This window comes from Denticeps clupeoides, chromosome 7 (assembly GCF_900700375.1).
Source record: "Denticeps clupeoides chromosome 7, fDenClu1.1, whole genome shotgun sequence".
Taxonomy (NCBI): Eukaryota; Metazoa; Chordata; class Actinopteri; order Clupeiformes; family Denticipitidae; genus Denticeps; species Denticeps clupeoides.
Window position 1 is genome coordinate 13,748,780 of NC_041713.1, and position 13,069 is coordinate 13,761,848.

Consider the following 13,069-nt stretch of genomic DNA (forward strand, 5'->3'; position numbering starts at 1 on the left):
AGAGGCCGTGCATTTGGGAAGGGGGGGGGGGGGTCGCTTGAAAGGTTTAGCTTGAGTGGAAAGTGTTGCCGTGGATCCCGTGGACATGTGTGCATGGGCGTGTGCGTGGAGGGGAGAAAGAAAAGGAAGGTGCTGAATCCCACGGACAAGCTTCCAAAACAAAAAAAAAACTCCATATTTATTTCCCTTCTTTTCTCTCTCTCTCTCTCTCTCTCTCTCTCTTTGTTTGGTTCCTCTCTGACTTTAATATCTACAATTCCTTGTGTTTGTCTTATGTCAAGTTTCCTGAATTTGGACAGTGCCGCGCCTCTCTTTGTGTCTCTACGTTACCACAAGTGCAAATGGAGACCTAATTCAGCGCTGCAGGAAACACCGTCATAAAGGCCAACGTATGCGTTAGAAGCTTAATTGTGTTCAGTTCTTGCGTCCTGTGATGGTAATTTAGCACGGCAGCTCTTTGTTTTCGAGAGACCGGGGCAGGTTGGGATTAAAAAACATTTTTTTTGACCACTTGCAACAGGCCAGGCCACCAGGAAGTGCCCCAGGTCCCTCGACAGTCTCCCAGTCTGTTATTACAGTGTCATTATTACATGACACTCGTATTTTTAGCAATGTATGGTAATTCAGTTGTACATTTGAAAATGCATTTTAAAATCGAAAGGTTGGCGGGCCTTTATAGCAACTTTATACATTTACATTTCATTTACATTAACAGCGTTTATCAGACCCCCTTATCCAGAGCCTTATCCAGGGACAGTCTCCCTTGAGCAACTTAAGGTTAAGTGCTCTTGCTCAGGGACACAATGGTAGTAAGTGGGATTTGAACCCCGGTCTTCTGGTTCACAGGCGAGTGTGTTACCCACTAGGCTACTAACACCTACCACTTTATAGGTGTACAGTACAGGCCAAAAGTTTGGACACACCTTCTCATTCATTGTGTTTTCTTTATTTTCATGACTGTTTACATTGGTAGATTCTCACTGAAGGCATCAAAACCATGAATGAACACGTGGAGTTATGAAATAACTGAAAACATGTTTTATATTCTAGTTTCTTTGCTCTGATTACTGCTTTGTACACTCTTGGCATTCTCTCGATGAGCTTCAAGAGGTCGTCACCTGAAAGGGTTTTCCAACAGTCTTGAAGGAGTTCCCAGAGGTGTTTAGCACTTGTTGGGCCCTTTGCCTTCACTCTGCGGTCCAGCTCACCCCAAACCATCTGGATTGGGTTCAGGTCCGGTGACTGTGGAGTCCAGGTCTCCACTTTTTGTTAAGAACATAACTCCACATGTGTTCATTCATAGTTTTGATGCCTTCAGTGAGAATCTACCAATGTAAATGGTCATGAAAATAAAGAAAACACATTGAATGAGAAGGGGTGTATATCAAGACAAGGATGCAAGTTTAATGTTGTTGAGTCCTGGCTGCTTGCACCACTTGGCACTTGGGCTGTATTTTGAACTGTTCTGCTTCACAGGTTATAGTCAGACAGCCTCCGCAATTTAAGAGCATCTGCTGCCATTCGTCATCGTGACAATGGCCCATAAAGACCCGGCGGAATGTGAGAACGTGCTTGAAGTAAGAGCCCGTAAGAGACATGCTTCCACGCCAATTAAGAGCTTCCACTCCGTTTAAGATGAATGTCCTGGTGTCTCCTTTCCCAGCCCATCAACTGCAAATTTGCTCTGCGAAGAAGACGCTACGCATTAGTAAATGTCACATTTATATACTGGAGAGCCAGTAAACAATTGCTCCTCAAACATCAAAAGTTTCTATAGTTATATACTATAAGGAAGTGTACAGTGAATTGAATTAAATGGAGAATACCATCATGCCGGATGATGTGATTTATTATTGGATGTGGCATGCTCTATGTCACGTTAGATTAATAAATAGAAAATGAACATTCTGTCCAAAGCACTTCGCTTGCACCACCCCATAGCACAGGTGTAAAAAAACAGGTTCCGTCCCTTCCCCCCTCACACGGATCAGGTGTGCATGCTTTTTTTTTGGTTTGGGGCGGGAGGTCATCATTCGCGATGAGCAGGATACGCATCAAGGAGCCGCGGAGAGGGAGCAGCGCTGCCGACAGCGACAGTGCAGAGAGCGAGATTATTTTATTACACTACAACCCCTCCCCAGCCCTGAATGCAGCCGCTCTTTTGCATGGATGGTGTGTTTTTTTTGGTGTTCAGCTTTGTTTACGTCCCAGCCAGCAGGGTGAATTGTCGCCGGCTCGGCCCGGAGGCAGCCGGAGCCCAGAGGCTGTGGCTCATTTCGTGTGGTGCCACGGAAACTCGGTGATCCAGACAGCTGTGAAATAGCAGGATGGCTGCCAAGCCGCTCAGAACCGGGAGGGGGTGGGGGAGGGGCCACGGCCTCCTTCAACATCCTTCTGCCCGCACTCTCTGTTGTCTGCACGTGGAACCGGAATTCCTTCACATTCCTCTACGCGGGCTTTAAAAACAGCCTGTTAGTCTGGAATAGAGGCTGGAGTTCAGGCCTGAGCTACGCGACCGCGTCCTGGGAAAGATCAAGTACTCTGTTTACCGATCAGTAAGGCAGTTTGGGACCCGTTTGACGCCATTTGACCCACATGTCATCAGTGCAGGAGACGTTTATCTTCTTATTGAACACGTTTGGTGTAGCAAGCGTGAGGCATAAAGGCTCAACACAGTTCAAATTGGATCCACTAGTGATCTCATCACCCAGGATGAATTCAAACCTGAATGTAGGCTGTATATGATTTTTACGTCAAGCCTACGTTGCAAAAATATTTATCATGCAACAAATAGTACAAAAAAAATGAGACGCAGAAAGTTTTTAAAAAAAGAATTGACCTTGAGCTCAGGGAGCAGATAGAGGGAGTGTTTTTGCTGCAGGCCGGCGAAGACGCATGCGAGCTGCTCGGGACGTAGGTCAGCGTGGTCCAATGTTTCTGGCTGCTCTGGGGAACGTGGTTGAGGGGCGGGTCACAGGTGCACTGCTATCGCCTTGAGGAACCCCAGGGGTCACAAGCAGGTCAGGCAGCTAAAGACCGGAGTGAATGTTTGTTCTAGCCAGTGGCTGCTAGCGTGTCGTGGAGGGAGGGAGGTTGGGGGAGGTGGGTGTTGTAGTGTGCACGCTCTGCTCTTGCTGAAGTCATGTTGCCAAACTACAGCACCACTGGGAATGAATACCACCTTGTAACAAGGCCTTGCAGATATTTTTGAAATGTTTCGCACTAGATAAATGGTGCAATAGCATAAGGAGTTTCATGAATTGCCCTATTGGCATTATTTTGTCGCGGGCTCTTTGCTAAAGACACTGTAGCCTGTCCCCGGACGGAAATAGGGCACACGATGAGGTGTAGGGCTGCAGAGACTGCAATTCTACACAGGAAGCCCCTCCCATGCTTCTGATTCCTGGTTGGAGGATAAGTTTCCGAGGCTTCAGTTAGCACTGCTGTATCATGAGTGAAATGAGACCTTTTATTTTTTTTAATTAAGAAAATAGGTTAGACAAACAGTCTTCATCAATGTTCAAAGTTCAAGCGCTTGAATTCGAGTCTGTAAGGACTGGGCTTAGTTGAGCAAACAGAGGGCATGCCTCCTTGACCAATAAGGAATTGCCTTGTACAGTAGATTCTTTTAGTAGATTCTGTCCCAAGTTTTGACCCTGCGTCAAAGAAAGATGTTGTTTTATATCTCTTTTTCTCATGGTCTTTAACCTGAGAGTCAAGTTTAAAGATCCCAACATCCCTACGTCATGTGTTAGCTTACAACTAAGCAAAATGTTGTGTGTTGTGGAGGATCTTGATCATTTATAGGTCAGGAGTGTGTGTACTCAGCTGTGGTCTCTCACCTCCTGGAATCATACTCTTCAAAGTCTTTTGCACTAAAGGAGCACATAGATGGCCAGCAGGACATGGTGTCACGCTGGTTTGACATGGTTAGGCAGTAGATCTTGAACGATGGCTGGACATGGCGAGGAAGAAGGACGCATACACACAATGTCATGAAACAGGGGTTTAATACATGGTGACCAGGACAGGGGAGACATCAAGTAACAATGACCCGACATGAACAGGGCGTCTGATGCCATCCTGTGTCCATCTATTTATGAAATTAGGGAACAAGTCATGCTCAATATCTCAGGAAGTGAACGTCTTTTCCTTAACTTGAAATTCCAAACATGCTGAGGAAAATAGTGTACTGTATGCCTTTCTAAATGTTAGTTTTGAGCCTCAGCACAACATTGCACCATTAATTCCTTAGATGAATATCAGGACTGACTGCCAATGGCTTGATGACCTTTGTCCACATTAACTGGAATGTAAAAAAATGTCAGTAATGATTTGCATGTACACGTGTTTTACAATTGATAGCCATACAATTTACTAAATTATAGTGCATTGTCACGTCTACGGACTTACGGGGGAAGGAAGCGCAGAGGTCTGACATGCTGGGAACGGGGTTTTATTAACAATAAACAAAGAAATACAAATAAAGACTGGCGCGGTGGCCGAAAACGAATTTAACTTAAATAAAGAACATAAACTAACCCGTAGGCGTGTGGCGATTGCCAGAACTCAAAAACACATGAAACTAAACCAGGTCAAGTGCGTGCAGAGAGTCCACGAAAATGCCAGCGACCCCGAACGGGCGGAAACTTCCGGCATTTATGGGGCGTCAGGATTGGGTTCCGGTGTGGAGCCCAGCTGCAGGCAATCCTGACAGAGCCCCCCCTCCAAGGGCTACGTCCTCAGAGCCCCAACAGTACCATCAGTGGAGGCGGCGGGGCGGATGGCGGCAACCACAGGGCTCCTGCCCTGCTGTATCCTCCCCTTGGAGGACCCGGTCCCTCGGGCTGGCTCCCCGGCGTGGTCAGGCGTGGCGGCCCCGGTCCCTCGGGCTGGCTCCCCGGCGTGGTCAGGCGTGGCGGCCCCGGTCCCTCGGGCTGGCTCCCCGGCGTGGTCAGGCCTGGCGGCCCCGGTCCCTCGGGCTGGCTCCCCGGCGTGGTCAGGCCTGGCGGCCCCGGTCCCTCGGGCTGGCTCCCCGGCGTGGTCAGGCCTGGCGGCCCCGGTCCCTCGGGCTGGCTCCCCGGCGTGGTCAGGCCTGGCGGCCCCGGTCCCTCGGCCTGGCTCCCCGGCGTGGTCCCGCTTGGCGGCCCCGGACCCTCGGCCTGGCTCCCCGGCGTGGTCCCGCTTGGCGGCCCCGGACCCTCGGCCTGGCTCCCCGGCGTGGTCCCGCTTGGCGGCCCCGGACCCTCGGCCTGGCTCCCCGGCGTGGTCCCGCATGGCGGCCCCGGACCCTCGGCCTGGCTCCCCGGCGTGGTCCCGCATGGCGGCCCCGGACCCTCGGCCTGGCTCCCCGGCGTGGTCCCGCCTGGCGGCCCCGGACTCCCGTACCTGCACACAATAATCAGGGCCGATCCATCTGGGTACATGTGGGCCCTGTCTCCACATGTCCCCTCTGACACGTCTTGTGTCACCCCCTGCACCGCGCAGGGAGATTGTCCCAGAGCCTCCGGCGACTGTTCCAGGCACCCCAGGCTGGTGCCTTCTGGGACTATGCAGCCCCTCTCGCTGCACGGCCCTGGTGCCAAGGGGGGGGCATTGCCAGACCATCCGGCTAGCCCCTTCTGCGTCCGTTGGGACAAGCAGGCCCTCTTCCTGTCTGTCCCAGCTGGGTCCTCATGCCTACCCGGGGGCTCTATGGCGCTCCACCCCTCTGGAGGCAGACGCAGGCCCATGCCTGGCCCGCCCTCCTCACTGGCTACCGGAGGACCCAGCTCCATCGCTTCCCCACCTCCCCTCCCCTCAGGAGGAGTCCCAAACCCGAACTGCACCCCCCCAAAAAATTCTTTGGGGGAGCACCCCCCCCGGCTGGACTTAGGGGTACCTTGGGGCTCGTCCACCTCGCCTTGGACCGGTGCAGTCAGGTTGGGAACTCCCTCCCTGGGGTTCGGCTCTGCTGCTGGGTCACCATCTGGTGGACACAAAGAGGGGAAGTGGGGGCGACATACGGACACATATGCCACGCACACACACACAGACAGAGACAGACAGAAGAGAGGGTCGTCTGGTTCCCTCTCTGAGCTCTCCGGGACCTCCTCAGGGGGCACAGTCAGAATCTCGGGAGGCGCGACCTTCTCGTCGCCCGCCAGTGCTTGGTCTTCTTGCCCCGGATCCTGACTGGCGCTGGATGTGGTGGAGGGGCAGAGTTCGATCCCTGGCTCAGGCTCTGGCCGATCAAACTCCGCCCTCAGTCTCTGCTGGAAGTCCCGAAAACTCCTGTCGGTCTCTCCCTGCTGCCAGGCAGCGTCGCTGGAGATGGTGGTGGGCGTGTGGCGTGGGGGGTGGTGGACGTCTTCTCCAGCATGCAGGGGCGCTGGTGATGCGCTGCCGTTCAGCTGGGGAACGTCCGAGCAGAGGGAAGGCGGGTCGGCGACTGGAACTGGGAGGGCATCTTCCCTGTGAGGCAGTTCCGACAGTGCAGTTGCTGGTTGGCGACCTCCTGTCGCCCTGTTCCACCAGCTTACGCCCGCATCGCTGTCCTCCTCCTCACTGTTGTCGCACCTCTGGGACTGACGTGGGTTTCCACGGACCTCGCAATGGACGGGCACGATGGGCGGAGCCATCCCGGCACCGACTGCCCAATCGGCGTCATCCTCGTGTTGGTCCGTGTCGACCTCATACCCTCGGAAGTCACGTGGATCTTCACGGATGTCGCGACAATCTCGGACGCGCGCGCTGGGTGGAGCCATCCCGGCCCCGACTGCCCAACGAAAATCCACGTCATTGTCGCTTTCGTCATCCGTGTCCTCCCACCTGTGACTCCGAGGGTCGTCCACCCTGCGGACATCCTGGACCCAGGGTGCGATTAACTCCCAGGGACAGTACTCTGGCCATTCGGGCTGGAGGCTGCCCATCCCCTCGCTGGAGGGACGCCGCCGTTGTTGTCGCTTCTCACCCCCCTGGAAGTGACGTGGGTCCCCACGGACCTTGCGACGATCGCAGACTGGTGCGATGGACGGAGCCCAACTCTCGTCTCCCGTGCTCTCGTCGTCGTCCGTGTCGTCCCAGTCCACGGGGAGCCTTGCCAGCAGAGCGCAGAGTTCTTGGCTCGACATGGCGAAGATCGTGGGGGTCGCATCTACTGCGCTCGCTGCCCACGTCACTTCCTCGCTGCTGCCGACGCCAACGTCCTCGCTCCGCCCACTCACCCGCCGACGTTGTCGCTTCCGGGTTTCGCGGAGTTTCCCGGGGGTGACGTCATCACGCGGCGCCGCGTACCACGGCTTCTCGGGGAGAAAACGCTCCACCAGAACGGGCGGCGCGTCTCTCCCCTGCCGTCCGCGTTCGCCGCGCCGGGCTGCGTCCTTCGCGGCGTTTCTTCTCCTCTGTTTTTTACCTCTGCGCTTTTGGGTGGGTCGCTGGCATTCTGTCACGTCTACGGACTTACGGGGGAAGGAAGCGCAGAGGTCTGACATGCTGGGAACGGGTTTTATTAACAATAAACAAAGAAATACAAATAAAGACTGGCGCGGTGGCCGAAAACGAATTTAACTTAAATAAAGAACATAAACTAACCCGTAGGCGTGTGGCGATTGCCAGAACTCAAAAACACATGAAACTAAACCAGGTCAAGTGCGTGCAGAGAGTCCACGAAAATGCCAGCGACCCCGAACGGGCGGAAACTTCCGGCATTTATGGGGCGTCAGGATTGGGTTCCGGTGTGGAGCCCAGCTGCAGGCAATCCTGACATGCATGTAACAAATCTATTGCATTCTATAGCATTATGTGCTCCCAGTATAGAAGAATGCGTTGAATCAATCATATTACAGGTTATGTTATTAAAGGCTCTATTTTAATTCTGTTCTCCAACTTTGGGTCCATTGAAAACATTCAGGAACAGTCAATCTTCAGAACAATGCCATTTGGGGTGTTCAGGAGAAAAAAGGTTCTTAAAGGGGTTAGGTTTACAAGAGATTCTTGAAGAGCATGGTTCTCCTGTCCTGTTGGCTGTTAGTAGATCACTACAGAATCAAGGAACCACTGAGGAGAACAATCTGGACTTAGATTGCTTCATGGCTATGGGTGGTAATGTAAGTCATTACCCCATACAAAATGCATTGGTCAGGATGCATACATTCCTTGCTAGGATAGAAGGATGAGGGTCTTGTCTTTTGTGTCACATGAAACACATAACATCCCAAATGTACTAATTATAATAAAACCTTGAAATGCTAAAAGTGGATCTGTTTGCACTAAAATGTTAAATAATTTTCTTTGCCTTAGGGCACCAAGCATTTGCTTAAAGCAAAGTGAAAATCTCTGCTAGTAAGACATCTTGATCTGTGCAAATATTCTCTGAAAGTAGACGATTCCTATTTATTCAGCTTGGATTTAAATGTACCTCTGCAGCTGGTGCCAATGTTGAACCAAACAAAGGAGTTTTGGGGTGCTTGTTATTCCGTTATAGAAGAATAATGTCCATGGGCAGTTTTTCTGGTCTGAAAATGTCAGTTGATGTGCCCAAAATGTTCAAATGTTAGAACACACTTTATTCATCTGTCAGTGTGTGACTTAGTGTGTCTCCCTCCCATCTTCTCTGAGGGTGTTTGTCTGAAAATGAAAACAGTGTGGTCCAAACATCCTGTCTTAAGGCATTCAGTTCCCTATTTACCTACGCTTCAGCCCTGCATCTGGAGTATCACTAACCAGAAAGTGTATGGTCAAGCGACAGAGCTTGAAATCTACCTTCTTAATTACTGTGTCATTATAAAACTCCTGAGGCAGATTAATGCCAGGCTGGCATGAGGTCCTTCAGAAAGACTGATCGCTTAGGTAAACTGGAAACCTACTGGGCCATTCACATCATGACCTGAATGTGTGAAGGTAAGCCTGAACATGACCTTTACAGCAGCGCTGTTCTGCAGGAACAGAGCACTTTTTCTCAACGGACAGAATTTGCATGTGTCGCGTGAGGGAAATGGACTACAAGACTTCCTTCTACTGCCAACAAGGCCATGTGGATACGCTTTGCATTTTGTGCCATTATTCCACATGAAGCCTGTTGAGAAAATACTCAACGGATAGGGAAGAGACTTGATTGACAGGTTTAGGGTAGGGTGTGGTGGAGGATACAGCGTGGACTGCTGAGTCAGAACATGTTTACAGAAAGTTCCTGTTCCAGTAAGCTTTTGTAGCATTGTACACATGTAGCATTGCTCTATTCAAACAGTGACTCCCTAACAGCATCCATATTCATGCTTAATAATTCTCTGTGGTCCTGGTCAAGCTTTGTGGAGAAAGGTGTTGTCCAGGGGCACTCTTTCTAATAAACACCTGAACATGTAGCTTTTTTTATGACAGCCTCTGCAAGTTTATGTTCTTCTAGTTCAAGTTATATTCTTATTTTTTCTTAGTCTACTCTTTTGGTTCAATAAAATACATCTGTGCCAGCTTTTTCATAACTCAAGTGTTCGTTCAGTCTGACCACTGGAGCCAGATGACAACCAAAAAATGTAAAACCCACTCCAAACTGTGAAGATATTTGCACCACAAGAAATGTGTCTCCTCCTGTGGAGGAACTGTCTCTCCTCATGGGCAGAATCCCCATATATTTGTTTCAAAATCACTGTCATGGCGAATATCAGAAGTGTCAGTTGGATAGAAGTGTGTGTTAGAACTGTGCTGTAAGTGTTGTTTTTTTTATTCGTATTGGTTTGTGCTGATATTGTACTGGTTCTCTCCTCCGTACAGTGGAAACTGTGCTGACTGATGGACAACTCCAGCTTGCTGATGCTCTAGTCCACAAAGTCTCTTACAGAGTCCAAAAAAAAAAGATCAAAAGTGAAGTAAAAGCGGGGTGTAACTCTCTCTTTTTTACAGAAATTGTGCTGTCCTCCGTCTGCTTGTGCTGAAGCAAATGGTCTAGTGGTGATTTGCATGCCTGTGGTTGATGAATCAGATCTCTATGGCCGAGTGTGGTGATGACAATGCTGTTGCTGATTCTGATATCTATAACACTCCCTTCTGCCTCGTTTCACGACCACCTTCCCTTACCTCTCACCATCTCGCCATCTCAATGGGTGCCCAAAAACTAAACGATAAAATGTGGTAAATTAATATATACAATATATTGATTTTTTTTTATTATGATGTAACTCAATATTATTTTTGCTGTATAGCAAATCAAGCCTACTGATTGTTGTATCATTCATTTATTTTACAAGAGTTTTTCACCACATTTGGGAGGTAAAATATTTAACGTAATCCTCAAACGTCTAGTTGTTATTGTCAAAGAATCAAACTCAAGAAAAAGAGAACCTTGTTCCATTTGTGCTCTGTCTGGCTCATGGCTGCACGGTAAAACGTGAACACTGGCTAAACTTTAAACTTTGAAATAATAAATTGAAATAATGTGACACACCTAATAATTTAGCATTGACATAATGTAAACAAAGCAATCAAACCTGCTGTAAACTGTTTATTGACATTACATCAATGCTAAAATATTAGGTGTTAATAAGGTGTTTAAAAAATTAGCAGCATTGAGCAGCTGGAGACTCACTTGGCACCAATCTGCATGACAGCAGGGTGGTTATAATGCGCGTCTGAGCAGCTGAGCAGCCATTCATTTTTACGTGGACCATGCAATTTACGAGTAGTGTGGTTTTTGACTTCTGGCAATCGCACACATGCCTGCGGGTTTGTTTCTGTTCTGCCCCCTTTTCCCCTGTTGTTGGCCCTCGTGCCGTTTTATTCGTGTTTGTGTTGTTATTATTAATAAAATCCCGTTGCCAGTATGTCCTGCCGCTGCGTTTCATTCCCCCGTCAGCTCACAGACCTGACAACCATGCTCAATATATTGCAGGATCATCTTCTGGGCTAATTTTGTATCAGGGAATTTGTGGTGAAAGCTTGTTTGCACATAAATAACATACCTCCAGTACTCCTGGAAGGGCTCCAACTGACTCTACAGGGAGCCATCTTGGGTCTTAATAATCCAGATGAGGTTGATATTTCTCGTTAGGACAATTACAGTAATTGACTTCAATTTTATGAATATCAGTAGCACAAATTTGTGGGCATTAAAGCTTGGCACACTCTCCATGGCCACGACACAAGCTTCTACTGTATATGTGCACAATTCAATCCTTCCAAGAGAAAGCCTTTTGCCAGGGTTCGTGACCTCAGCCACCACAGTAGTCCTCTACTCAGAAGGAACAGATGCCTCGTGGTTCCTCGTGGGAAATGTGTGGTTCCAGGACGATTTGTCATCCTGGAACTCTTGGGTAGAAGACATGCTGTTTCCAGAGTAAATGGGAAGGAGGATGTGATGAACATGGAAGATATCTAGTAACCTGTTTTTTTTCTGCAGAACTCACTGGCTGAGAGTTTCAATTAACTTCAGTAAACACTGACGAAGTTCCAAATGGGGAAGTGGAACAAAGTGTCCTATTTCCAGCGAGCATCACTCTGGCAGGTGAAACTGCACAGCGAGGGGTCTGCTCCAGCCTCACAGAGCATGACTTAATCCCTGCAAGAGGAAAGCTCACACTTTCCTGTCTGTGGCAGCGAAAGGAAACATGTAATGTGGGCTGAAGGCTACAGCGAGGGCAGGGGAAAGCTTCGTGTCTTCGCACTTCGCGTGTCTCTCAGGGCACTGTCAGCCTGGCACCGAGCTGTCCGACAGCAAGCTTTGCCATGTCTGTGCCATGAACCGTGCATCCCCACTGGCACCCTTCAAAACAACAAGGCTACATCAGGCATCACAGTCCAGCAACCGTCCTCTAGGGATGGATGCTGCTTCTGTGCGTTTCAACAATACCTTAACACGGCAGACATTTTTGGATCTGCAAAATGACCAAAGTCCTTTTTTAATGTCTGCGGGGTGGTAGTAGCCTAGTGGGTAACACACTCGCCTATGAACCAGAAGACCCGGGTTCAAATCCCACTTACTACCATTGTGTCCCTGAGCAAGACACTTAACCCTGAGTGTCTCCAGGGGGGACTGTCCCTGTAACTACTGATTGTAAGTCGCTCTGGATAAGGGCGTCTGATAAATGCTGTAAATGTAAATGTAAATGTGGAGGTGTCCAGCAGCTTCTCGGCCTTCTCTGGAACTGTCCATGAGCTCACCATCTTACTGTGGGATTGAAAGGTTTCTGTTCTGAGAACATGATCCCTATCCGGACGAGCAGTCATGCGACAGCTTCGCCTGAGGTTTTGCGTTGCGTATGACGTGCAAATTCAGTAATAACAGATCTGCGTTCTCACTTCCCTCCGGGTAAATGTCTGAGCAGGCGACGGATGAGGTAATCTGCGAGCTTTTACACTAAATAACAACCCCATCCTAGCAGTGAGTGCCGTAAATTCACACAATATGTTAACACCAAAACTGAGTCACACTTCCTAAAAAAAAAAAAACCTTCATTCACTTGATTCTCACTTTCTGTCTGTGTCTGTCTTCAGCATGCAATTCCTGTCAGCAAGTGTGGCTTTCTATATAAAGCATTTAGAACCACACAACGTTGCCAGTAATTAGTTTGCAACGGTCACACAATTGTCATATCTCAGGCTATTTAAGGACATCGGACTACATTTTTGTAGTCTGAGAAGACCGTGGTGATGAAAGCTGGGCATTATGAAGCTACAACACAGCCGCTCCTGTTATGTCAACTGGATGAAGGCCTATTTAAAAAAAAAAAATCAAAGTTGACAACATTATAGAAAAGTTAGAAAACAGTGAGGCTTAATGGTTTCATCAGATGGCTTCTCTCATTGAAAATTGCGTTTAGTGAAATTGGGAGATTCCAAATTTGTAAGGGAACATCAAAAGAATGAGGGGCCTTTTTTTCTGAGGCGATTTTGGCACTCGTGCTAATTTTTGATGAGTCCTGGGAAATTGCTTCTCTCTCTCCAGCGACACCACCCTCGTCCAAACACCTCTCCAGGGCCTCATCCTGCACGATTCATGTCCTTTTTATGGACACCGCGATCTCCTGCCAAATGTCTGCAAGCACAGCCTCCGTTCAGAGATATTTTTCTACTTTGTAACCAGAAGTGAACCACAGTAAAA